This window comes from Cornus florida, unplaced genomic scaffold (genome assembly GCF_030987335.1).
Source record: "Cornus florida cultivar Cherokee Brave unplaced genomic scaffold, ASM3098733v1 CherokeeBrave_3.0.0_Hap2_Chr04, whole genome shotgun sequence".
Classification (NCBI taxonomy): domain Eukaryota; kingdom Viridiplantae; phylum Streptophyta; class Magnoliopsida; order Cornales; family Cornaceae; genus Cornus; species Cornus florida.
Window position 1 is genome coordinate 65,087,298 of NW_026775574.1, and position 24,168 is coordinate 65,111,465.

General features: G+C 38.4%; 1 long non-coding RNA gene and 1 other non-coding gene across 2 annotated transcripts; one reads left to right on the top strand and one right to left on the bottom strand.

Annotated features, from left to right (window-relative positions):
- Positions 1–11,546: 11,546 nt before the first annotated feature.
- Positions 11,547–12,348, bottom strand: LOC132302245 (uncharacterized). Its single transcript, XR_009480790.1, has 3 exons — positions 12,235–12,348; positions 11,997–12,054; positions 11,547–11,612 (listed from the first exon to the last, which is right to left on the bottom strand). It is a non-coding gene; the product is annotated as an uncharacterized LOC132302245 (long non-coding RNA).
- A 10,917-nt stretch (positions 12,349–23,265) lies between these two features.
- Positions 23,266–23,374, top strand: LOC132305946 (small nucleolar RNA R71). The gene has a single exon (XR_009481752.1). It is a non-coding gene; the product is annotated as a small nucleolar RNA R71 (small nucleolar RNA).
- The last annotated feature ends 794 nt before the right edge of the window (positions 23,375–24,168 follow it).

Sequence of the window (24,168 nt, forward strand, 5' to 3'; positions counted from 1 at the left end):
ACTATATTGTTATTCTTATATTTTTATGAAAATCTTTAAATGCTAACATAAAACCTGGTTGAATATAAGTTATCTGATATTTATTGTTCATATCTAATTCCATACTTCCTAATAAAGCTTGCTTTATATTAGTAAATCTACTATAACTCCTAAATAAATTAACTGAAAATCCTGTTTTAAATTTCTTTGTGTACTATCATTTATTATTTGAAGATCTGCTACATCATTTTTTGTAATTACACTAACCATATTTTATGTAATTGTTCCTATTAATGAACTAACACTTTCTAATAATCCTACTTAATACAAATTCTTTGGTTGAATTAATTTTAACTTATTATCTCTAAGATTCATCTATATTTATAGTTTGTTCTATCTTAACAACTCATATGAGGAGCCACTCATTAAGAGCAAAAGACAAGCTACTACTGTAATTATGGACATTTTAATTATATTTGCTAACTAGAAATAGTTGTTGATCATATATTTAGCTAGAGTAGTGTATATAGTATGTTGATAACATGGCAATGTAGTAGGAGTTATATATAGAAGAGGGCGAATGGGGTATGTTTGGCACAAGTAGCTCACCTAATCTAAGATATGTTATGTCTATGCAAGAACAAACAAGTTAGCTAGGATGAGGAGACGATCACAGCTGTAGTGGGGGAGTAGTGAAAATATATGCAAGGCCTATTACTGATAAAGAAAATGGTCCTTTAAAAAAAAATATGCAAAACAAAATATATGTACTTAATCCATACGCTCTCTCTTTTTTTGGTAAGGAGGGGGGAAGTGGTAAAATATCATTAAAAGGCGCCAAAACAAGGGTACAACCCATACAAACAAGAAGGAAAACAGAAAAATGATTTCCTAACAAAGTAATATAGCTAAAATAAATAGAATATTGTATATTTCCCTATGGAATTCAAGTAATGAAGCATTCCACAGGATTGTGATTCAGTTCAATGATTATAAATCTTATTTTGCAGAAGCATTTAGTCAGAGAAACTCATCTCTAGGGGTATGAGAAGGATGTACTTCTCTGTAGCAGCTTTTGATAAATAAATAAAATCTGAAGCAAATATAAACACATATGCATATACATATATCCATCTATATAAATATAAATGTAAAATTATAAAAATACAATACACAAACATACACAAGTACATATATACACATATGCATATACATATATCCATCCATATATTTGCATAATCACGATAGATCAATGACAGAGAGCATTAGAACTAAATATCTAGGTAATATAAACTTATAGAGCATTAAAATCTAGAAATTGATAAATAAAACATAATAAGAGCATTAGAACTAAATATCTAGGTAATATAAACTTATAAAGCATTAAAATCCAGAAATTGATAAATAAATAAATAAAATATAATATAATATAATAAGAGGAGTAAGAAATATATCATACCTAAACTTCTGATCAAACTCAATCTTGGGTGAACAGCTAGTGGATATGACTTGCAATAAGTATATAATAGCACCAATTATCAATTCTGATCAAACTCATTCTTGAAATCTATACGAAACAGTGATGAAACCACAAAATTATGTGTCTGAGGTGGAGGAGACCTTGAATAACAAGATATAAAAAAGATTCATATAACCATAACAGAGGGCTATATTAAAAATTCAGCAAGGGCATTACTATAATTTTAGAAAAATTCTAAGTGTTCAATATATATATATATATATATATATATATATATATATATATATATATATATATATATATATATATATATATATATATATAAATCAAATAGGGGGTGGAGGCCCTCACTTGCAGGGGTAGAGGTAGGAATTTGTAGACATTGTCCCTAAAATTAATCAAAAATTTCAAAAATTAATAAACAAAGACAGAACCACACAAGTATTTGGTTATCAGAATGAATAACCACTCTGATTTCTCTCACCTTTCCTTTCAAACCTATTGATAAGCGCCGAATATTGTATATTCAAGCGCCCTAAATTGCATTAGTTAAGTCCATCGTTTGATTATTTAAGTAGATTATCTTCATTTGTGTGTATGTATATATTTTCAGGTCCATTTGCCAAAAAAGGAGCAAAATTTAGGCTTTGTAAAGTTTTGGCCATCAAAAGGCACAATTCTGAATTTCTGGCAGCAGTGAAGTCAGGACTTTGCTCACCATTTTGACCATGCAAACTCAAGAACTGGACTTCCATTATAAAATGGCATATTTAGAGCTCTGAATCAGCTTTCCAAATCTTTAACCAGTTCATCATTCAGAGCTCGGAGCAGAGAGTTATGGCCTTGTTACCAGAGGTGCGCAGAACTGCCTGGCAGCAATGAAATTCTGCCTTCATCTTCCTTTTCGACCAACCATCCTTGAGAATTGGATCTCTACCAAAACATGAAGTTTTTAGAGCTCTGAATTAGCTTTCAAAATCTTCAAACAGTTCATCATTTGGAGTTCAGAGCGCAAAGTTATGGCCATTTTACCAAAGTAGGTCTGGGCGGAGCAAACCAAGCATAGGGCAATCTGGCCAATTTTCGAGTGCTCGAGGCCTTATTTCGAGTGCTCGAAATTAGGGCAGATTGCTTCACGAGATCAGCAGTGGAGTCAGGACTTTGCTCGCCATTTTGACCCAGAAAGCTCGAGAACTGGACTTCCATCATAAGATAAAAGATTTAGAGCTCTGAATTAGCTTTCTAAATCTTCAAACGGTTCATCATTCGGAGCTCGGAGCAGAGAGTTATGGCCTTGTTACCAGAGGTGCGCAGAACTGCCTGGCAGCACTGAAGTACTGCCTTTCTCCCCATTTTCGACCAACCAGACTTGAGATTTGAGTCTTCATCAAAACATGAAGTTTTTAAAGCTCTGAATCAGCTCTCCAAATCTTTAAACGGTTCATCATTCGGAGTTCAGAACTCAAAGTTATGGCCATTTCATCAAAGTAGGTCTGGGCAGAGCAAGTGAAGCATGGAGCTTTTTACACTAAATTCGAGTGCTCGAGGCCCTATTTCGAGCACTCGAAATTTGGGCAGTTTGCTCAACGAGACAGCCCACTTGTGCTCTGAAATTTCCAATTTTGGATGGCCCTCTTTTATGAGGTGGTTGGGGATGTTTTTGGAGGAGAGAGAGAGCCTAGTTTGGTGGTAGATAAGAGGGATAAGAGCCACACATTTCATAAGTTTCATTCTACAAGATTAGAGGAGGGAGAAGAGAGCAAAGAGGAGGAGTTCTTGAAGCTTCAAGGAGGAAGCTCGAAAATGGAGGGGAAAGCCTTTCTTCTTCCTTCATCTAGGGCCACCATGGGTAACTAAACCTCTTCTAGGGAGGTGATGAAGCTCCATTTTATAAGCTTTGCTTTGTTTTGATTTATATTTGGGGGTTAATATATGTATGTAATCCTTCCATGAACTAGAGCTCTTCATTTGATGTAATGAATTTTAATATCTATACATAATCATCTTGAGTTAAATATCTTGTCTTAGATGGTTTTTCTCCTATGATTATATTGCTACATTTTCATAGTGACAATGGAATGGAGTTTATGGAAGTGTTGTTAATGGCATGATATTTAGGAGATTTGATAATCTATTGCTTAGGATCTTCCTTTGATAGATTATTCTTGGATTCTATGTCATGTGCTTCTACTATGTGATTAAAGGCTTGATAACTCTATGCTTAGTGAGTATGTCTAAGGTTACAACCTAGTTTAGGTAGCCAAAATATGCAATGCTTTGATAGGTTATTCTTACCTATTGATTTCATAAATTTCTTGAAGGGAATGTAATCATTTGTGTTGTTGCATCCCATGGTTATACATATATGTTATTCCCCTAAGTAAATTATATCCTAGCATGCTTATTGATGGTTGTGGAGTCTCTTCCCTAGTCTCTTCTCTATTGTTCTATCTTATCTAATTCTTGCAAGTCACTATTGTTTTATGCACTTTGAATTCCTAGTTTAGTGACCATCAAACAAACCCTTATTACCCCTTATCATTCTAAGAACAATTCTAGACACTTAGGTTGCCATAGACTAGCGCAGTCCCAGTGGTTCGACTTACCCGACCAATAGCCCTATTTTACAATGATTCGTGCTATTGCGAAGGTTGATGTATAGTTGATCAACCGATCAATTTTTGGCGCCGTTGCCGGGGATTGCAAATAGTTTAGCGACCATAGTTCTAGGGTTAAATTTAGTTTGATTGTGAATACTTGTTTTGTGAATATTTCTTTTGTGGTTTAACCATCTTTGTGTTGTAAGTGAGATTCTAGAAACTCAAGGCTTGCCGAGGGAAAATTGAGAAAATTGTAAGTCTAGAGGACTTCCGGTAAGTTTTTCAAGGTTCTAGTTTTTCAAATTGTGAATATCTTGCATGTGTTTAACTTAGTGTTATTTAGCTTGTGAAGCCCTTGTCGAGGCTATTATTTTGTTTTAATTTCGTGTACAAGCATCGGTCCTTGTCGTGGCCATTTATTTTTTGTCTTGATAATTGAGGAGAAAGGGATCATTGTATGTGGAGTTGATGATAAAGAATTGTTATGTTGATTATGTTGTGTGTTGTTGATGTTTAAGTCCCAGATGGAGGGTAGTTATCTTCCAACTCAATTCTACACACCACATAAGTTTTGTGCATTTTGCTCTAGTCATACACATCATACAAGAGAATGTCTTCCAACGAGACAATTCTCGAATTTTTATCTAGAGCAACCAAATGCAAATTTCTCTGAACCGGGTAGTGATCCATACTTCAATGGTTATAACTCGGGTTCAGGAGATCATCAAAACTTCTTGTGGCTTGATATAAGAAATTCAGCCCCACAATCTCTTGGGCAACATTTTCAAGCCAATTTTTAACTCAATGATCATTATTTCCAGCCCTCTTCTCCTTTTCCACCGTCTCCATTGGATGAGCTAATTGTTGCTAACAAACAAATGATGGAGTCTATGTACACGCAAATGATGGACTCCAACAATCAACTATTGGCTTCCCTTGCTAGCATGCAATCCACAGTAGAGTCTATCAATCAAGTGGTACCATATCACCAGTCCCAAGTTAGTGCAATGATAGATGACCAAATATCTCAAATTCAACAAAGGATTAATGCTAAAAATCATGAAGAGGAGGAAACATTTTCATTTGAATTTATGGCCAATCCAAAAGGAAATTCTATGAATGATGAGATTACTCCTAGTAACTTTCATCATGAGAATGATCAAGTGGTTATTACATGTGAAAATGATGAAATAGTGGTGGAAGATCAAATTATTGCCCCACATCAAAATGAAGCAATTGTGGTTCAAAATGGGAAAAATAATGATGTAGAGATTGTCTACCCTACTCCCAAACAGCCCCTACAAAATCCTTTGCTTGATGCACCTCCTTTAATGGAGGATCCTCTAAACACATGCTTAGCTCATTTTAATTATGAGGATTTTGATGTTGCCAATTCTGTTTGCGAGGTCAATTCTTTGCTTGATATTCCTCCACTCATTCACTCTCCTCATTGGAAAACATCAAATGTATCTCTTTCGTGGGAGCTTGCACCTCCTCTCATTCCTTCTCCTGAGTTATCTCAAACTGTTGAGCCCGAACCACCGGATAAGTGTGGGGAGGATGTTGAAATTCTGAAGGATAACTTGTTGAGCATTCCCGTGCTCAATATGACCCTTTATAAGTCGTTGCTTGGTGCACCCTCACCTAATCCATCTTCCTATAATCCAAATCAACCCCATAGTCCAAAGTTCTTCATTGAGGAAGAAGAGTGGGTTGAGGTCTTTCCGTTACCTCTTTTCCACTTTTGTCTTCAAAGTCTTCCTCCTCCACTTTTAAAAGAACTATCCTATTTGGGGACCTATGACTCTTTAGAGAGACATGGTATAGGGTAAGGAGGACTAACCTAATCTCGGTGTGTCTAGCTATCGACATTAAATTTATCACCCATGGGGAGCAATTCTTTCTACTTCAATGCCTCCCTAATGTTCAATTGTCTGAGCCATGAAATTTTCTGGGAAATGGTTAAGAAATGCCAAAATTTAACTTTCTCTGGAACTATCTTAAGTTGTGTTCCACATTTTTAGACTGGCTTCTTAGACCTTCTCAACTCTAATTTTCATTCCCGGAAATTTCCATCGCTTCCTAGCAATTTCATCGGATCTTGGGAATGCTCCTCATGTGCATAATGTCTCATTTGTAATACATTCTTGAAAATTTTCGCAAAATCATCCATGCATTGAAATTCTTGCACTGTTTAAAATTTTTCCATGCATTTGCAATGTTTGAAAATTTTTCAAAATTCCCCATGCATTGTCCCATGCAAAATTTCAATTTCTTTCCATGCATGCAAAGCTTCAAATTATCCATCCATGCATTGGATTGGAATAATGTGCAAGTTTCAAATTTTCCATGCATGGCTTGAATTTAGGACTGACATAAAAATTTTCAAAAATTCTCTATGCTTGAAATATTCATTTTCGAGAATTCCATCCATTTTGCATCATGTGCAATGTGTTAAGCTTCAAAATTTCTTTTTTGAAAAATTCCATCCATTTTGCATCATGTTGCAATGTATCAAGCTTGGAAAATTTTCCATTGGCATATAAAAAAAAAGGGGGGGGGGGGGGGGGGAATTTCATTCATTGAAAATTTTTATTCCATTTTCATGCGTAGGAATTTCATTGCATCCATGAGCTCATAGTTTTTCATGCATGCATGCAGCCATGATAGTTTATCTTTCATTCCATTATCATGCATGCATAAGAATGACAAATTTTAAAATTTTGCTTGCATGCATGCATTCAGCTCCCATTTGGAGTGCTCTAATTGTGAACCAATCTCATCCCAAGCTCACTGCCCAATTTTGGAGCACTCTAAATCCCATTCAGATTGCTCCAAATTACCACACCAACTTGCCGAGGACACTGCCTTCATTTCGAGCACTCTAGCTTCCATTTAGAGTGCTCTAAAATTTCATGTGCCATTTCGAATTTCCTCATCCAAATTTGGGCACTTCTCTGTTTGTTTCTCAAGCACTAGAACCATGTATTTCGAGTGCTCAAGCCTCCACTCCAAAAATTCAGCATGCTCGAAACTTCAAGTGCTCACTTCTACTTGTTTTTGAAGCACTCGAAGCCACATTTCTAGTGCTCGAAATACCAACCCACTCACCAACCATGCACACCATGCACCGACAGACCACCATCAACCAAACTTCACTAACTCACACAAACCAACCTCGGCATCCCCAATACACCACCCTCCTTAAATCCCACTTCTCAAAACAAACCAACCTCACCTCACAAACCATCATGCCACCACCATACCCCCCCTAACCCACCATCCAACCCAAGTACCAACCATCTCACAAGCAACCTCCCTACTGCAACCAACCATGCATGCAAGCTCCATTTTCACTCTCTGCCGGTTTCTCGAGCACTCGAAGAAGTATTTCGAGTGCTCGAGCTTGCTCGACTCTCACAAACCACACATCCCGAGCCCTCGCAACCCTCATCTCTCCCAACCATCCATGCATAGCCTCACTCCCTCACCTCAACCAACCTGCTGTAAGCAACCCAAGCAACCCACAACCCAACAACCAACCTCTCGGCACCCAACCTTCCTCTCTCTCTCTCCCAACCTCAACCACCTCACTCCCCAACATCCCTCCACCATCGGCCATCCTCCCAACACCCTCCCAACCTCATCACCTTCCTTCTCTCTCTCTCACAAGCAACCATCCTCAACCCAACACCCACACCTCATAACCATCCCAACAACCCTCATGCATGTCTTAAAATAAAATAAATAAATAAATAAATAAAATAATCATAACAATAATAACTATACTCAATTAAAAAAAAAAAAACAAATTTAGATTTTTATCTTGCACTAAAATTCAGGTTAGTATTTTTATTTCTGTTTTGTTTTTTCTTATGAGACCTATGCTTTTACCTGTGTACTTTAGTTGTGTTTTGATAAGTCTTCATATCCAAGTTTGGGGGACGCGTTTGCGCATTTACATCGATGGATATTTTTGCATTCGTCACTCTACTTGGTAATATTATTCTTTTACCTTCTTTGCTCTTATTTTGTTTCACTTGTCTTCACACATTGAGGACAATGTGACACTCAAGTTTGGGGGTGCATTCGGACATTTTTGGTTTTGCATTTTTGCTAAGCAATGATAGTATGATTTGAACTTGTCAGGGATGAAGCATATGTTTAATACCTTGTGTATAGAAGCAATTGACATTTTTGAAAATAAAGAAAATTTTGAGTTGAAATGATCATGTAGATTCAAATTACTCCGTATAAATGTCTCAATTAGATTCTTGCTGGATTTACACTCTTATAAGCTTCACAATGCACAGATGCACATTGGAAACTTAACTGTGAGGCATGTAACTTGATCAACCTTGACCTTGGCCTAGTTAATCTGATTTGATGAACCTGATAGATGAATATCTTTGGCATGATTTAAGTTGAAAAAAAAAAAAAAAAAAAAAAAAAAACTGAGAAAGAAAGAAAAAAATAACCAGTTGACATTCGTAGCCTTTCCAACTCGAGCTATTAAGCCCTAGGAGTGTCTCTACACTTAGCACCCTAAAGCCGTCTGGTTTGGGAGTTGTTAGCCTAACGCTTGCTACAAGGGTTGGTTAGAAAGCTTAAAGGACTTAAACATTGCACGGTCATTCAAAAAAATTGTAATAAACATGGTTCGCTAGAGTTCGTAGCCTTTCCAACTTGAGCTATTAAGCCCTTTGGAGTGTCTCTACACTTAACACCCTAAAGCCATCTGGTTTGGGAGTTGTTGGCCTAACGCTTGCTACATAGGTTGGTTAGAAAGCTTAAGGGACTTTAGCATTGCACAACCATTCTATGTTTCGCTTATGAGTTGCAATAAATTGTCAACAAGCAACAAAAGTTGTCTTGTAAATAAAATCATGCCTTAGGGACCTCATTTAAAGGGGAATTCAATGATTTGAAAACTTGTGCCTTGGAATTGGAAAAAAAAGTAAAAGCTGCATGTTGAGAATCCAATTCACTTTCACTGAAGTAGAGTTGATTTCCATTTAAGAGATGACAATTGAGTTATTTATATGGACGATGATGTTGATGCATGTATGTGGAAATGTATTTAGCCAATTTTTGTATCAATGCTTCATATATGCAAGGTAGTTTTCCCAATGACCCCATCTCCAGTTTTTGTCTGTTTCAAGTTGTATTTGAGCTATGTATCTATCTCATTTTACCATGGATGATATTTTTGTAGTAGCATGCCCATGGTTGTCTTTTCATTAAGTTTTTCATTGTAGTTTTGTTAAGGGACTAGCAAAATGTAAGTTTGGGGGTGTGATAAGCGCCGAATATTGTATATTCAAGCGCCCTAAATTGCATTAGTTAAGTTCATCGTTTGATTATTTAAGTAGATTATCTTCATTTGTGTGTATGTATATATTTTCAGGTCCATTTGCCAAAAAAGGAGCAAAATCAAGGCTTTGTAGAGTTTTGGCCATCAAAAGGCACAATTCTGAATTTCTGGCAGCAGTGGAGTCAGGACTTTGCTCACCATTTTGACCTTGGAAACTCGAGAACTGGACTTCCATTATAAAATGGCATATTTAGAGCTCTGAATTAGCTTTCCAAATCTATAAGCGGTTCATCATTCGGAGCTCGGACCAGAGAGTTATGGCCTTGTTACCAGAGGTGCGCAGAACTGCCTGGCAGCAATGAAATTTTGCCTTGATCTTCCTTTTCGACCAACCATCCTTGAGAATTGGATCTCCACCAAAACATGAAGTTTTTAGAGCTCTGAATTAGCTTTCAAAATCTTCAAACGGTTCATCATTTGGAGTTCAGAGCACAAAGTTATGGCCATTTTACCAAAGTAGGTCTGGGCGGAGCAAACCAAGCATAGGGCAATCTGGCCAATTTTCGAGTGCTCGAGGCCTTATTTCGAGTGCTCGAAATTAGGGCAGATTGCTTCACGAGATCAGCAGTGGAGTCAGGACTTTGCTCGCCATTTTGACCCAGAAAGCTCGAGAACTGGACTTCCATCATAAGATAAAAGATTTAGAGCTCTGAATTAGCTTTCTAAATCTTCAAACGGTTCATCATTCGGAGCTTGGAGCAGAGAGTTATGGCCTTGTTACCAGAGGTGCGCAGAACTGCCTGGCAGCACTGAAGTACTGCCTTTCTCCCCATTTTCGACCAACCAGACTTGAGATTTAGGTCTTCATCAAAACATGAAGTTTTTAAAGCTCTGAATCAGCTCTCCAAATCTTTAAACGGTTCATCATTCGGAGTTCAGAACTCAAAGTTATGGCCATTTCATCAAAGTAGGTCTGGGCAGAGCAAGTGAAGCATGGAGCTTTTTACACTAAATTCGAGTGCTCGAGGCCCTATTTCGAGCACTCGAAATTTGGGCAGTTTGCTCCATGAGACAGCCCACTTGTGCTCTGAAATTTCCAATTTTGGATGGCCCTCTTTTATGAGGTGGTTAGGGATGTTTTTGGAGGAGAGAGAGAGCCTAGTTTGGTGGTAGATAAGAGGGATAAGAGCCACACATTTCATAAGTTTCATTCTACAAGATTAGAGGAGGGAGAAGAGAGCAAAGAGGAGGAGTTCTTGAAGCTTCAAGGAGGAAGCTCGAAAATGGAGGGGAAAGCCTTGCTTCTTCCTTCATCTAGGGCCACCATGGGTAACTAAACCTCTTCTAGGGAGGTGATGAAGCTCCATTTTGTAAGCTTTGCTTTGTTTTAATTTATATTTGGGGGTTAATATATGTATGTAATCCTTCCATGAACTAGAGCTCTTCATTTGATGTAATGAATATTAATATCTATACATAATCATCTTGAGTTAAATATCTTGTCTTAGATGGTTTTTCTCCTATGATTATATTGCTAAATTTTCATAGTGACAATGGAATGGAGTTTATGGAAGTGTTGTTAATGGCATGATATTTAGGAGATTTGATAATCTATTGCTTAGGATCTTCCTTTGATAGATTATTCTTGGATTCTATGTCATGTGCTTCTACTATGTGATTAAAGGCTTGATAACTCTATGCTTAGTGAGTATGTCTAAGGTTACAACCTAGTTTAGGTAGCCAAAACATGCAATGCTTTGATAGGTTATTCTTACCTATTGATTTCATAAATTTCTTGAAGGGAATGTAATCATTTGTGTTGTTGCATCCCATGGTTATACATATATGTTATTCCCCTTAGTAAATCATATCCTAGCATGCTTATTGATGGTTGTGGAGTCTCTTCCCTAGTCTCTTCTCTATTGTTCTATCTTATCTAATTCTTGCAAGTCACTATTGTTTTATGCACTTTGAATTCCTAGTTTAGTGACCATCAAACAAACCCTTATTACCTTTATCATTCTAAGAACAATTCTAGACACTTAGGTTGCCATAGACTAGCGCAGTCCCAGTGGTTCGACTTACCCGACCAATAGCCCTATTTTACAATGATTCGTGCTATTGCGAAGGTTGATGTATAGTTAATCAACCGATCACCTATCAGGTAGCAGCGTTTATAGGATTTCCTTTTCTTCAGCATGGTCTACCTCATTGCTCTAAGATTTAATATTGCACCAACCTTAATAATATTCGAAAAAGAAGTTGAGTTTAGCATATTTATAAGATAAATTTGAAACCAACAAGCCAATAACAGACACTAAAGATAATTATTCATATAGAAATAGAATCAAAACCAAGATTACTTCTCTTATCAACCGCAAATTTCATAGGTGTACTTTCTATGCTCTACACCAGAATAGGTAAAAGAGGCGCTATCTATGCCCACTGTTCTTTGTTTTTCCAAAAAAATAAATAAAGTGCAGCTCAAATATTAGATAGAAATTCTTTAAAACTCATACCTAAATCAACCTCAAAAAAATATTTAAATAAATAAATAAATAGTATAGATAGAGAAGTAATCTAAGCTAGTTAATTGAGATACGAAGAAAAGAGTGAAACATACCTCTCGGCAAGTAGATAGCCGCCAGTAAAAGAAGTAGCAGAAGGTTGAGTGATTAAATCTATTGTATAATAATGAATGAGTAAAGAAACAACATAATAAAAATGAAAATAGTACACAAATTCTTCATATGTCCTTGAACTGATGAATGAATTGCATATATATATATAAAGGATATATATACATATATATTTATATGTATATAAGGAATAAATTAATAAAGATAGAAAGTTCAAACAACCTGTATGATTTCCCACAGTGATTCAGACTCAGACGACAAGCCTTTTCCAGATTTGTAATTTACCCCTTCAATAGGCCTTTTGTAATTTCGAAGCCCTAGAAAAAACTAGGGTGAGGATCATGAAAAATGGCAAACAGGAAAAGAACGAATGAACTTTTGCTTGCCTCTACTGAGATTAGGAGGTTGGATTAGTTGGAAACGAAAAAAACCTTCCAAAGGTTGCTATTAGGTCGTAGAGCAGGGCGACGTTGAGAAGAACTGAAGAGGTGAAGAACTGAAGAGCTTTGTGAGTTGTGACGGTGGAAGAGGTTTGCAAATGATACTAATTTTTTTTAGATTAAAACAACGTAGTGTAATGGGCTTCCCTATGTTGTAAAATGAAATAATTTTATAATATTTCATTTTTGCGCCAAACAAAAGAAAAATGAAGCGCTAAAGTTTGGCACTATTTTTTTATGGCATTGGGGATGGTCTTCAATAGACTGTGCCAAAAAAAAAAAAACCTTTTTAGGGACAGGTTTTAGGGATTTGGTGACATATCAGATTGACTGTCCTTAAAAGGCTGGTATTAGGGACGGTAAAATTTGCCCGTCCTTAATAATAAGATCTTTAGGGACGGGTTTTAGTGCGTCACTAAAAGATTGTCCCTAATAGCTTAATTTCTTATAGTGAATAGGCCCAAAAATGGTCCAACCCCATAGCCCCTTCGTCCATGAAGTTTGAGCCCGAACTAATATTAAAACTACTCCTAGCACGATCGTTCGCAGGTATGGTTCAATCGTTCAAAGTTTGTTCAATCGATCAGAGCTTTGATTCGATCGACCACAACATGCCGGCGCATAATGTGGACAAGGACAAAGGCTGAGATATTTATAGGGATAAGGACAGTAGTTATCAGGATAAGATCAAAAGGTTCGATTGTTCAGAGCTCAATCGTTCAGAGTTCGATTGTTCAGAGAAGGCAATTTTCAGCATCAGCCCCCTTTTGCTCCAGCTTCTCACAAAGACTCAGTTTGACTCTAAAAAGTCCTTAATAGACCGAAATTAGCCCGTTTGAACCTTATTGACCTGAAATAGACAAAAACATAAATTAGTACTAAAACGGGAAAATAAAGATAAATGAAAGGACTAAAATACCCTAACTTATGTGCTAAAATGTGCAACATTTGAGCACTTATCAACATGAAGTTTCATCAAGCTATATGTGTACAAATGACAAGATTTTACAGAAGTGATGTGTATTTGGAGGCTGATTCACTAATATGAAGAGAATTATTGTGAAAAATATTAGCCAAAAAAAAAAATAGTGGATTAATTGACAACTCTCTTTTATCTTACTCCCAAAAACAACGCACTTCAAAACTAATACTTCTACTAGACAGCAAAATATACGGAGTATATGATATAAATATAGTCTTTTTCTCTAGGAAGGTATATTACATAGGTAATATCACCAAATCAAGGTATACTAGCTCTTCAGGGCAATTTGTCAAGCAGAAAAAATGCAAAAAGGAAAATGTGTATGCAACATAAGTTAAGTGGAGAGAAATTATATAACCATAAACCAAATTTATACACACTAACTTTATAATCATATACATGTGAAAAATTTTAAATATATACGACCGGTCCTCTTTTACAAGGGTCGCGATACCAAGTCAAGCTTGAAAGTTGTGTGAGAATTTAGGAGGTGGCCAAGTTTTACATTTAAAGAAAGCCACTACTACCTTTCTCTATATAAAATATAGATAGGCCGAGTAGGGATCGTCCCAAGGGATTTGATGGTGTATCGAATTGTGAAACTATGGTAATTAGGGTTAGTAGGTCGAGTGATCACACAATTGGTTGGTTGGTTGATTAAGCTAAATTGAATTCAACTAAATAAAATAATATGAGGTAAACAAGAGAGAGAGAGGTCTTGGGGTGTAGAGATCACCACCAAGCAATACTTTTCTATACTACTAACAAGTGATCAATTGAGGGTAATGGATGTGTTGCAATATGATAAGGGTGTGTGTGCATTAGGTTGATTCAACTGGCAAGGATGACAAATCAAGCAAGTATTGTCTAAACATCATGTGAAGAGTACAATATATCTAAACAATAGAGCATATATTGTCTAGACAACATGGGGATAGCACAATAGATCAAAACAAGTCATTAATCCTTCATTAAGCTCACAATCCACATGCAACACAATATTAGAGAAATATGCCATTTGGACTCACAAGCATGGAACATCAAACATCAAGAGTAGATTGTCCTCCCATCTAACATTACACTACCACTACACTAAATCTACACTACTAGCATGAAAATAAAGCTATCTAGACTAGGGGAGAGGCACAAACCATCAAGAATAGGCATAAACCATCAAATGAACCAAAATAGCATTCATTAAGCATATCATCTTGATAATCTCTAGATCTATAGCATCAATACACATAGACATGCATCAAAAACACTAAATCTAGAGATAAGCACATGAATATCCTACTCTAGCATACATCGACATATGGATAGAATAAAATAGTCAATTGGAAGCATTAAACCATACAAACCATGAAATAATCAAGATTTATATATACATGAATATCAAGATGTATCATACAACACTAATCCCTCAATAATACACAAGATTAGAGTATAGAAAGCATGCTTGGGGCTAACTCTAGCCCCAAGAAGATGTCTAGCCACTCATGGTAGTGATGATCCAACCCTCAAGGGCTAACTCCATAGCCGCTCCTTGTTGGTGAAGATCTCCTCCAATGGTTGCTCTAGCTTCCTCCCTTCTTCCTCTCCAAGAATAGCCTCCAAAATGATTTTCAATGTGTGACAAGAGACTCTAGAGACCTCTCCAAAAAGTGTATCATATTCCTTATATAGGTAGGTCAAATACACCCTATGATGAGCTGTGGTCGTGCAAGGCATATTCTCCAATGATTGGGTGAAGGACGGAATAAATGAGCTGGACTTTAACTTTTTCTCGCTGGAGGAAGTTCGATCGATCGAACCTTAACTTGGATCGATCGAAGATGGGTTCGATCGATTGAACTGCATCTTGGATCGATCGAAGTAGTCTGACTCCTCCGGATAAGGACAAGGTTGAGATATTTCGAAGATATTTATGGGGAAAAAGGACAAAAGTGGTTGGTAGGCATACAGCTGTGGATAAGATCAATCATTTGAATAGGACAAAATAGGGTTCGATCGATCGAAGGTGATGTTCGATCGATCGAACTTGGAATTTCAGCAAAGGCCAAGGTTGGATCTATCAAGAAGTACTGTGATCGATCATAGATGTTTGATCGATCGAACTCTAAGTTAGATCGATCGAACTTTTCAGCTGCACAACTTTGATTCCTTTTTGCTCCTTTCTTTCTCTACTTTGCTCCCTCCTTTGGTTTATCTCAGGATTGCTTCAATTAAGCTCTTATTTGGCTGAGTTAGCTCAATTTTGGGATTAGTGCCTGAAAATATAAATAACACGTAATAAGTCTAAAACGGCAAAGTAAGATAGATAAAGGTACTAGAATGCTTAAGCTTAACGGGTTTAAATGCGCACTTTTCAGTACTCATCACACCCCCAAACTTAAATATTGCTAGTCCCTAGCAATGGACTACGAAGTAAGGAATGAAATGAACAACTATACAAGTATAAATTGGAAAGCAAGTAAAATGATAACACCATTTTCGTAGGGAACACGATTGTATTTAGCATATGCAACAAGCCTTTTAAACCCCTAGGTTACCCCTAGTGGACGAGTAAAGTCTCGTGAGGGTTTCCAGAAATGATACCCACAAACATTAAGCTCATTCTTTCAAAAGAGGCACCAATATTGCAAACAAGCATTGGGAGAAAACTACCTCAAGTATGCAATTTTTCAACCATTTCCAAGCAATTTCCCAAAATCTCAACATCAAACAAGCAAGTATGGTCCTCCACACATAAAGAAAATGATCGTGAAAATCGAAAAAAGTCTAGAATCCTTTTTTGAGTGGTCTGGCATCAAGTGTGTTGCTATCTTAGCCAACTAAGGAATTAATCACATCTTTACCCTCAAACTAGCATACAAATCTAGTCCCAATCATCAAGACAAAAAGTGGACCTTTTATTAAAGCTTTATTGTTCTAGGTGCGCTTATTCTTTTCACTCAATTTTTTTATTTTTTTTATTTTTTTAGGATCAAAGATGGAAGTATGGTGCAATGTGTTGATCTCTAAAGCTTTCTAGAAGATTCATGTAGCGAGCTTTAGGTCAATGACTCCCAAACCAGATGGCTTTAGGGCATTAGGTGTTAAGACACCCCTACGGACTTACAAACTCAAATCAACTAGGCTACAAATCAAGACAACAACCATCTAATCATTTCCCACTTCTCACCTTTTGGGAGAAGTCCTCACTTTTATTACTTTTGCAACTTTTTTTTTTTTTGAAATAATCAATTATTAACCTAGAGTTTGGGCCCTCCACCTTTCGGCGCGAGAAGTTCACTGCTTAATGAGGCAAGAATCCCGGCTACTCAATGAAAAGGGGTTGTTATCCACCTTTATCAAGAATGAAAGCTTTCAATGCACTACTAGCCCAATTGGGATATAACCAATTCAATAATCAACAAAGCATGTACCCCACAAATGAATGCTAGTGTGCACCGGTGCTAGTGTAGAATCCTAGAATGAATCTCAAAACAATCACAAATTCAGGATGATGTGGACCACAAATGCAAGCAAGATATCAATCTTTTGAAAAATTTACTCCTAAATGGCATCCTCAAGGCATACAAGGAGTATTGGACTCTTAAGTCAAGTAATTTTTAAATTTTAAGCAATATAGTCTTCAAAAGATCAAAATCATAGTTAGAAATGGACCAAGTATAGAAATATCCCTCAAATACACAAGACATGCTCAAAATTTGAATTTTAAAGTAACACTGAAACATACACCAATACCCCCAAACTTAAACTGCACATTGTCCTCAATGTGTGAAGAGAACAAAGGAAAGAGTATACCAGTGCTTTAGACATGAATGATCGGGATAGAAGTATCCAAAGTGGGTGGCATGGCCCCCCCAAACTTAGGATAAACTGTGGTCCTGAAAAGTTTGCACTCGGATAAACTCATTAGATAACAAGATAGGATAATCAGTGCACAGTGGACATGCAAGTGTAAAATGGGATAAATAGAGAATAGAGAGAGAGGTGTAAGAGTGGTCCTGAAAAATTGGGCAGCACTCTCTCACTGAAGTCACTGTGGTGTACCTGATGGAGTCAAACATACAAATATGAGATACTAAGAGACATCCATAATCAAAAAACAATATATAGAGAATATAAAGTGCAGGTACATCAATAAAATAATAAAGCCGACAGACCGGCCGCAAAGTATAATACAGTAACAGTGACAGTATAATACAGATCCAGAATAAAAGAAATGAAAGCAGAGAACAACTGGAAGTGGAGTCTCAGGAGGACTGATCGTGAAGATCTACAGTGGCTGGAGGTGCAGGTGCAGGGAGTCGGCTGGAGAGATCGGCAAAGCAAACCATGACATCCGCCTTGAAAGAGGTGAACTCAGCTCAGTGGGCAGTGATGTCGGCTTGCATGGCTGCTACATCCTCCTCCAGTGTCTGCAAGCGTGCTTCGAATCCGGGAGTGGGAACTGGAGACTCAGGCAGAGATGTCTCTGAAGAAGACTCCCGAACTCGCTCCTAAGTAGCGGCTCGATCACTGGTATCATCGGCATCAGCATCATCTGCAGCATCGGCATACTCCTCCGCAGGTCGCTCCAGGTCAATGTCCATGCGATCGGTAGCCGGACCGACTGGTGCGTCGTCCGCTACGATATCTGCTACTGCTGGAGGTGCCGGCTGTGCCTGGGCTGCCTTCTCCTCCTCTAGTTCAGCTGCTGCCTCTACAACTGGCTTCTGAAGACTCCGAATAAGAGCATTGTAGCTCTTATTCCAGTCGCTCCTCCTATAGAAGCTGGACCGTGCAAGGGGCTCCTCATCTGGGGGCACTCTGTAGCGCTGGTCAAGAAGGATCTGCGTGATGAGGTGTCCGAAGGGCAGGACCTTGGACCACTTAGGGTCCTTCCTGGAAATGAAAGAATCATACAGCAACCTCATCACACTCCAGATAAGGACTGGGATAGATACCCAGCAGCCCGTGTAAAAAACGTAAAGAGCTGTCAAGTAGTCATGACACCTCTGGATCTTGTGGCCCACCATGTAAATGTTCTGGAAGAGAACTGTGTCGATGAACCAGAGGTCGTCAGGCAAGAAGGTCCTGGTGGCGAATGTCTGACCACCGGCATGATGGCCTGTCAAGGAAACAGCCATGTCAGAAAATGAAGGCCTATGCAGCCTCGGGTATGTTTCTGCAAGCTTAGGTGGACACCGGTGTGGGCACCGGCAAGCACAGGCCAGAGTGTCAACTGTGATGACAATCTCGTGGCCGTCCAGTGTAGTGATCATCTCCGCGGTAGATCGTGGCGAGGGCCGGAGATGCTGAAAGAATAGCCGCACCAGTCGCGGGTATACTAGGCCGGTGACTGGGGCAAGGATGGCTGAGAGGCCCCGCTGCATGATATCCTGATAGCCAGACCGGGTCAGGATAGACTCGGAGAAGTACTCAGTATCGAAGTACGACTCCTGAGCTACGGTTATAGCTGCATATCTCGGCAGCAACTGGTTACGGCGCTAAGCCGGTAGAGATGGCTGCGGTGATGGCATGGCGGCTGCATCTGCCTGATGGCGCACAGGAGAAGGTGATGGTGTGAAGGCTGGAGGAGCCTGGGATGTAGATGGCACGTGGTCAGCTCCCTCCTCAGCCTCGTGGGATGGGGACTGAGGGGGAGTAACCTGTGCGGGCTCCTCCTGACCATGAGATGGCTCTGCAACCATCTCTATCCTGGGCCGTATATGTCTGCGGGGTCACTGTGGTCCCAAAGATCGCTTGGCTACTGTCTTAAACCGGGGAGGCATGATCTGTAAAAAGACAAGAAAATTTCAATATATAAGTCAGTACCAGATATATAAGAATTTAAATGCATAATAGAAACATGTATGTCAAATAAGATAGACAAAATATGGATGACATGAATCTATGATAATGATGAAATGTGAGTCATGCTAAGCAATGTAGGTATAAAATGCATCCAATGTGGAATATCACAGGCATTGTGCATATAAAGATAGCATGAAGACGAAACAAGATGAATGGAGTATGTATGTGTGATCTTTGAAAGTTCGATCGATCAAACTTTAAGTTCGATCGATCACAGAAATTTTCGATCGGTCGAAGTGAAAAATGTTCAAAAGTTGGATCGATCGAAGTGAATTGGATCAATCCAACACTTGGATCGATCGAAGCATGAAAGTGCACAAGATTGGATTGATCGAAGGTAGTGAAATGAAGTTCACTACTTCGATCGATCGAAGCACAAGTTTGATCGATCGAACTGTGCGAATACCGAATCTGAAAAGTCGCAGATCTATGAGATCTAGAGCATGGGGCCCACACAAACGTTTTTGTGGGCCATATACACACCAAACATCCAATCCTCAACACCCAAACACTCCCCAAATGCCAAATCAAATCAAAAATCCCCAATTTTGGTTCGGCCGAATGCATGTGTGAATATTTACATCATAATCATGAAATTAATGCTTCAAAATGGATGATTAATACACATACAACATAAATCAATATAGAAAATCATGAATCATGCATCGATTAAACTTTTAAATCAAGAAATGGCTCGCGGTTTACCTCAAAACCGAGAGGGATGAGATGAGAGAGAGGGGGCGAAGCCGCGGTGAAAATAAGGCTTGAGTTGGCCGGAATTTGCTCGCCGGAGATGGGGAAGATGATTGGGAATTGGGTTTTTGCCGGATTAGGATGAGATTGAGAGAAGAAGGAGACTAGGGTTCGGTTTCCTTTTGAAGTTGGATCGATCCAAAGTGATCGATCCAACTCGGTTATATTTTTAAAAACACGATATGCAGAGTTCGATCGATCGAAGATGGAGTTCGATCGATCGAACTTAGGTCTCCACTCTTAATGACATTTTTTGAAATTTTGGATTTTTTTTTTTTTTTTTTATTGAATGAATTTTGAAAAATCAAAGGAAATTAAATTAATGAGATGTAAATTTCGATCGATCGAAGAGGATAAAGAATGTACAAGTTTAAGGGTTCAAGAGTTGATACGTGTTGGAACCTTGGATCGATCAAACTTGGAATTCGATCGATCGAACATGAAAAATTTTGAAAAGTCCCGAGAGCATGCATTTTGGAATTTAGATGCAGGTCCAAAATTTTTCTAAGTGTTGGGACTCATGATCAATCGAACCACATGTTGGATCGATCGAAAGGTAGTTCGATCGATCGAAATGGTTTACGATCGATCGAACTTTTGAAAATTTGGAGATCCCGAGAGCATGTATTTTGGAATTTGGATGCAGGTCCAAAATTTTTCTAAGTGTTGGGTGCAAAATGAGAGCTGGATCGATCGAGTCCATAGTTGGATCGATCGAACCAAAGTTCGATCGATCGAACCAAAACTTGGATCGATCGAAATTATGCCTAAATGCTCAAAATGACTTGAATGCTCATGCAATCCCTTACTCAGTTCCTTCCAATGTATATGAACCACAAAAACAGTATCTAGACTTCACAAGAATCAAAATGCAAGATAGAAAGGAGGGAGGAATAGGGTTTTGACATCCTACGAATTTCGGTGCTAGTCTTTAACGTCTCTAGCAAGACCTAGGGTTCTTTTAACCCGAATCAAAGATCTTGCAATGTATCCCCTCCTTTTTGGGATGAGAGATGTTTCGAGTCACTCCCAACAAATGGTTCTTAGAAGAACTTGTTGGGGTAAACTCAAAAGACGTCTTGAGTTCCTTACCAAAACTTTCCTTGGGCTTCCACGCCCTTTCACAACAAGAGTTCGAAATCACTTTTCTTGCATGCAATGCTGAAGATGAAGATGAAGGCTTTGAAACATTGTTCATGCACAAAAGCTCATTCCTTTCACAAGCAAGATCATGATATTCCTCTACCACATTAACCTCTTCCTCATATTTGTCAAATGGATTGGGTGTGGGGTTAAAGATGTTCAACTTCACTCTCATATGCCCAAAAGAAATCTTCATTATCCCCGTCCTACAATTTATGTTGGCATTTGAGGTTGCCAAGAAAGGACGGCCAAGGATAACCGGAATTTGGTTCTTTGGATTGGGCACCGGTTCCGTGTCAATGACGACAAAGTCAACCGGGAAGAAGAACTTATCAATCTTAATCAACACATCCTCAATTATCCCCCTAGGCTTCTTAATGAATCGGTCGGCAAGTTGTAAAACCACCGACGTCGGTTTCAATTCACTTAGGCCCAATTTGACATAAACCAAATAGGGAAGAAGGTTAACACTAGCCCCTAAGTCAAGAAGTTCCCGGTTGATGACATGTTCACCTATGACACAAGATGTTGTAGGTGCACCGGGGTCCTTAAACTTTGGCGAAGTGTTGTGTTGTAGAATGGAACTCACTTGTTCGGTTAAGACCACTTTTTTTATGTTTGGCTCTTGTTCTTCCGCTTTGGGTGCATAAGTCCTTCAAGAATTTAGCATAAGCCGGAATTTACTTAATTGCATCCAAAAGTGGAAGATTGACTGTGACTTGCCTAAACATATCCATTATCTCATTGTTCTTGGTCTTTTGCCTTTCTTTTGAAATGGACGCTTTCAAGGCGTCCGGAAATGGAGCTTTTTCAAAAACTCTTTCAGCATTTTCTTTCAAATAATTTTCAGCATTGGACTTGTTCGATCCATTGGATTTCAAATCATTTTTCAAAGAAGAATCATGAATAACATTTTTCAAAGAACTTTTCTCAAACACATTTTTCAACACTGTTTTCAATGAATCTCTTTGGAAATCATCTTTCAACTCACAATTTGAGGGCTTCTCATTCTCAAGATCATGCACATGCAATGAAGGAGGAATAATGTGTAGAACGGGACGGGTGACAACTTGAGGTTGTACCAGTTCACTCTCTTTATTAGGCATTCTAACTTGATTGTCTACTACCCTACCACTTCTCAAGGTTGTTACCGCATTGACATGCTCAACATTATGCCCTTCCAATGAGGATTTGGTTTCTACAACACATTGTTGTTTGATTGGGCCATTCATGTGCATCTTTCCCTTCTCTCTAGCATTAAGTGTTTCAGCTATTTGCCCTACTTGGGTTTCTAGCTTGGCAATTGATTGAGAATGAGAATGCAACAATTGAGTATTTGCTTCTAGAGTGCCCAAAGCATTTAAAACCTTTTCCTCAAAAGCGGAACCTCTAGAATTTCCTTGAGAATATGATTGGTTAGGAAAAGGAGAACTAACAAATTGATTTCCTTGTGAGTTATATGGTCTTGAACCTTGGGATCCTTGGTTTTGAAGTGGAGGTGGAATGTATTTCCCTTGAAAACCGCCTTGGGAAGAGTTTGAGCCCTCCCCTTGGTTTTTCCAAGAAAAATTAGGATGATTCCTCCAACCGGGATTGTAATGGTTACCATAAGGATTGTTCTCTTGGTTCACAAATGTTGCATTAACTTGCTCAATGGGTTCATTTTGAATTTGTCCATGAGGACAATTAGAAGTAGAATGAAGAATATTAGAACAAGTCATACATGATTCATTTTGAGCTCTAGGAGAATGGTTAGGAAAGGAAGACACTTGATTCGCCAAGTTTTGATTGATCAATTGATCAAACTTTTGAGATAAAGACTTCATCTCGGCGGTTATATCATTTGAGTGGTCAACTTGATGCAAGCCAACACTCTTCCTACCTTGAGAATTTCTACCATTCCTAGATAACAATGTTCTATGCAAAGAGTTTTCACTCATGCTCTCATAAAGACGCCACACGTCTTCCTCTTGCCGGTCTATATAAGAACCTCCCATTGAAGCATCAACCATGCCTTTATAATTGTCCGATAAGCTTTCAAAGAAGAATTGGTCCAATTGTCATTTAGGCATGTCATGGTGAGGACACTTCCTAAGCAATTCATTGAAGCGTTCCCATGCCTCGTGGAAAGTTTCTCCCTCCCCATGTGTGAATTCCCTAATGGCAGTTCTCATAGCATTGGTCTTCGAAACCGGATAGTACTTTTTCAAAAATTCTTGTTGCATTTCTGCCCAAGAAGTTATAGAAAAAGGCCTAAGGTTGTTAAACCAATACTTCACCTTATCTTTAAGGGTGAATGGAAAAAGTTTCAGCCTTAAAACTTCTTCCGGCATGTCCGTGTATCGAATGGTAGAACAAACTTCAAGAAACTCATCCAAATGCTTGTAAGGTTTTTCACTAGGAAGTCCATGAAAGTTAGGTAGCATTTGGATAGTTTGTGCTTTAATCTCATAATGGTGTGCTCTAAATGGTGGCAATTGAATGCATGTGGGTGCATTATACTCATTAGGCACATAGTGATCTCTCAATGCGAGTGGTGGATTAGCAACTTGAGGTGCAACATGGACACCTTGGTTTTATTGAGCTTGATTAATGATGGGGGGTTGTGGTGCATACATTGGCCTTGGAATTCCCATTGGAATTTGGCCTTGTTGTTGAGGAGGTTGATGAATGTATGGCCTAGGCATGCCTAATAGAACTTGCATATTATCATTTTGCACATTAGGGTGAAGGATGCCTTGTTGGTCTATGTGACCAAGGTCTTCAACATGATCATTATTGAGAGCGTCCATTGGTAGATTGGTTCTATGTGAACTTCCTCTTCCCCTTGGATTCCTAATAGTGGATTCTAAATGCAAATCAAGAGGGACAAGAGTAGGTCTCAATGAACGACGACCATGCATGCACAATGCAACACGAATAAGCAACTTTTTCAACAATGCAATTAAACTTCACAACCACAATTTTCAAATG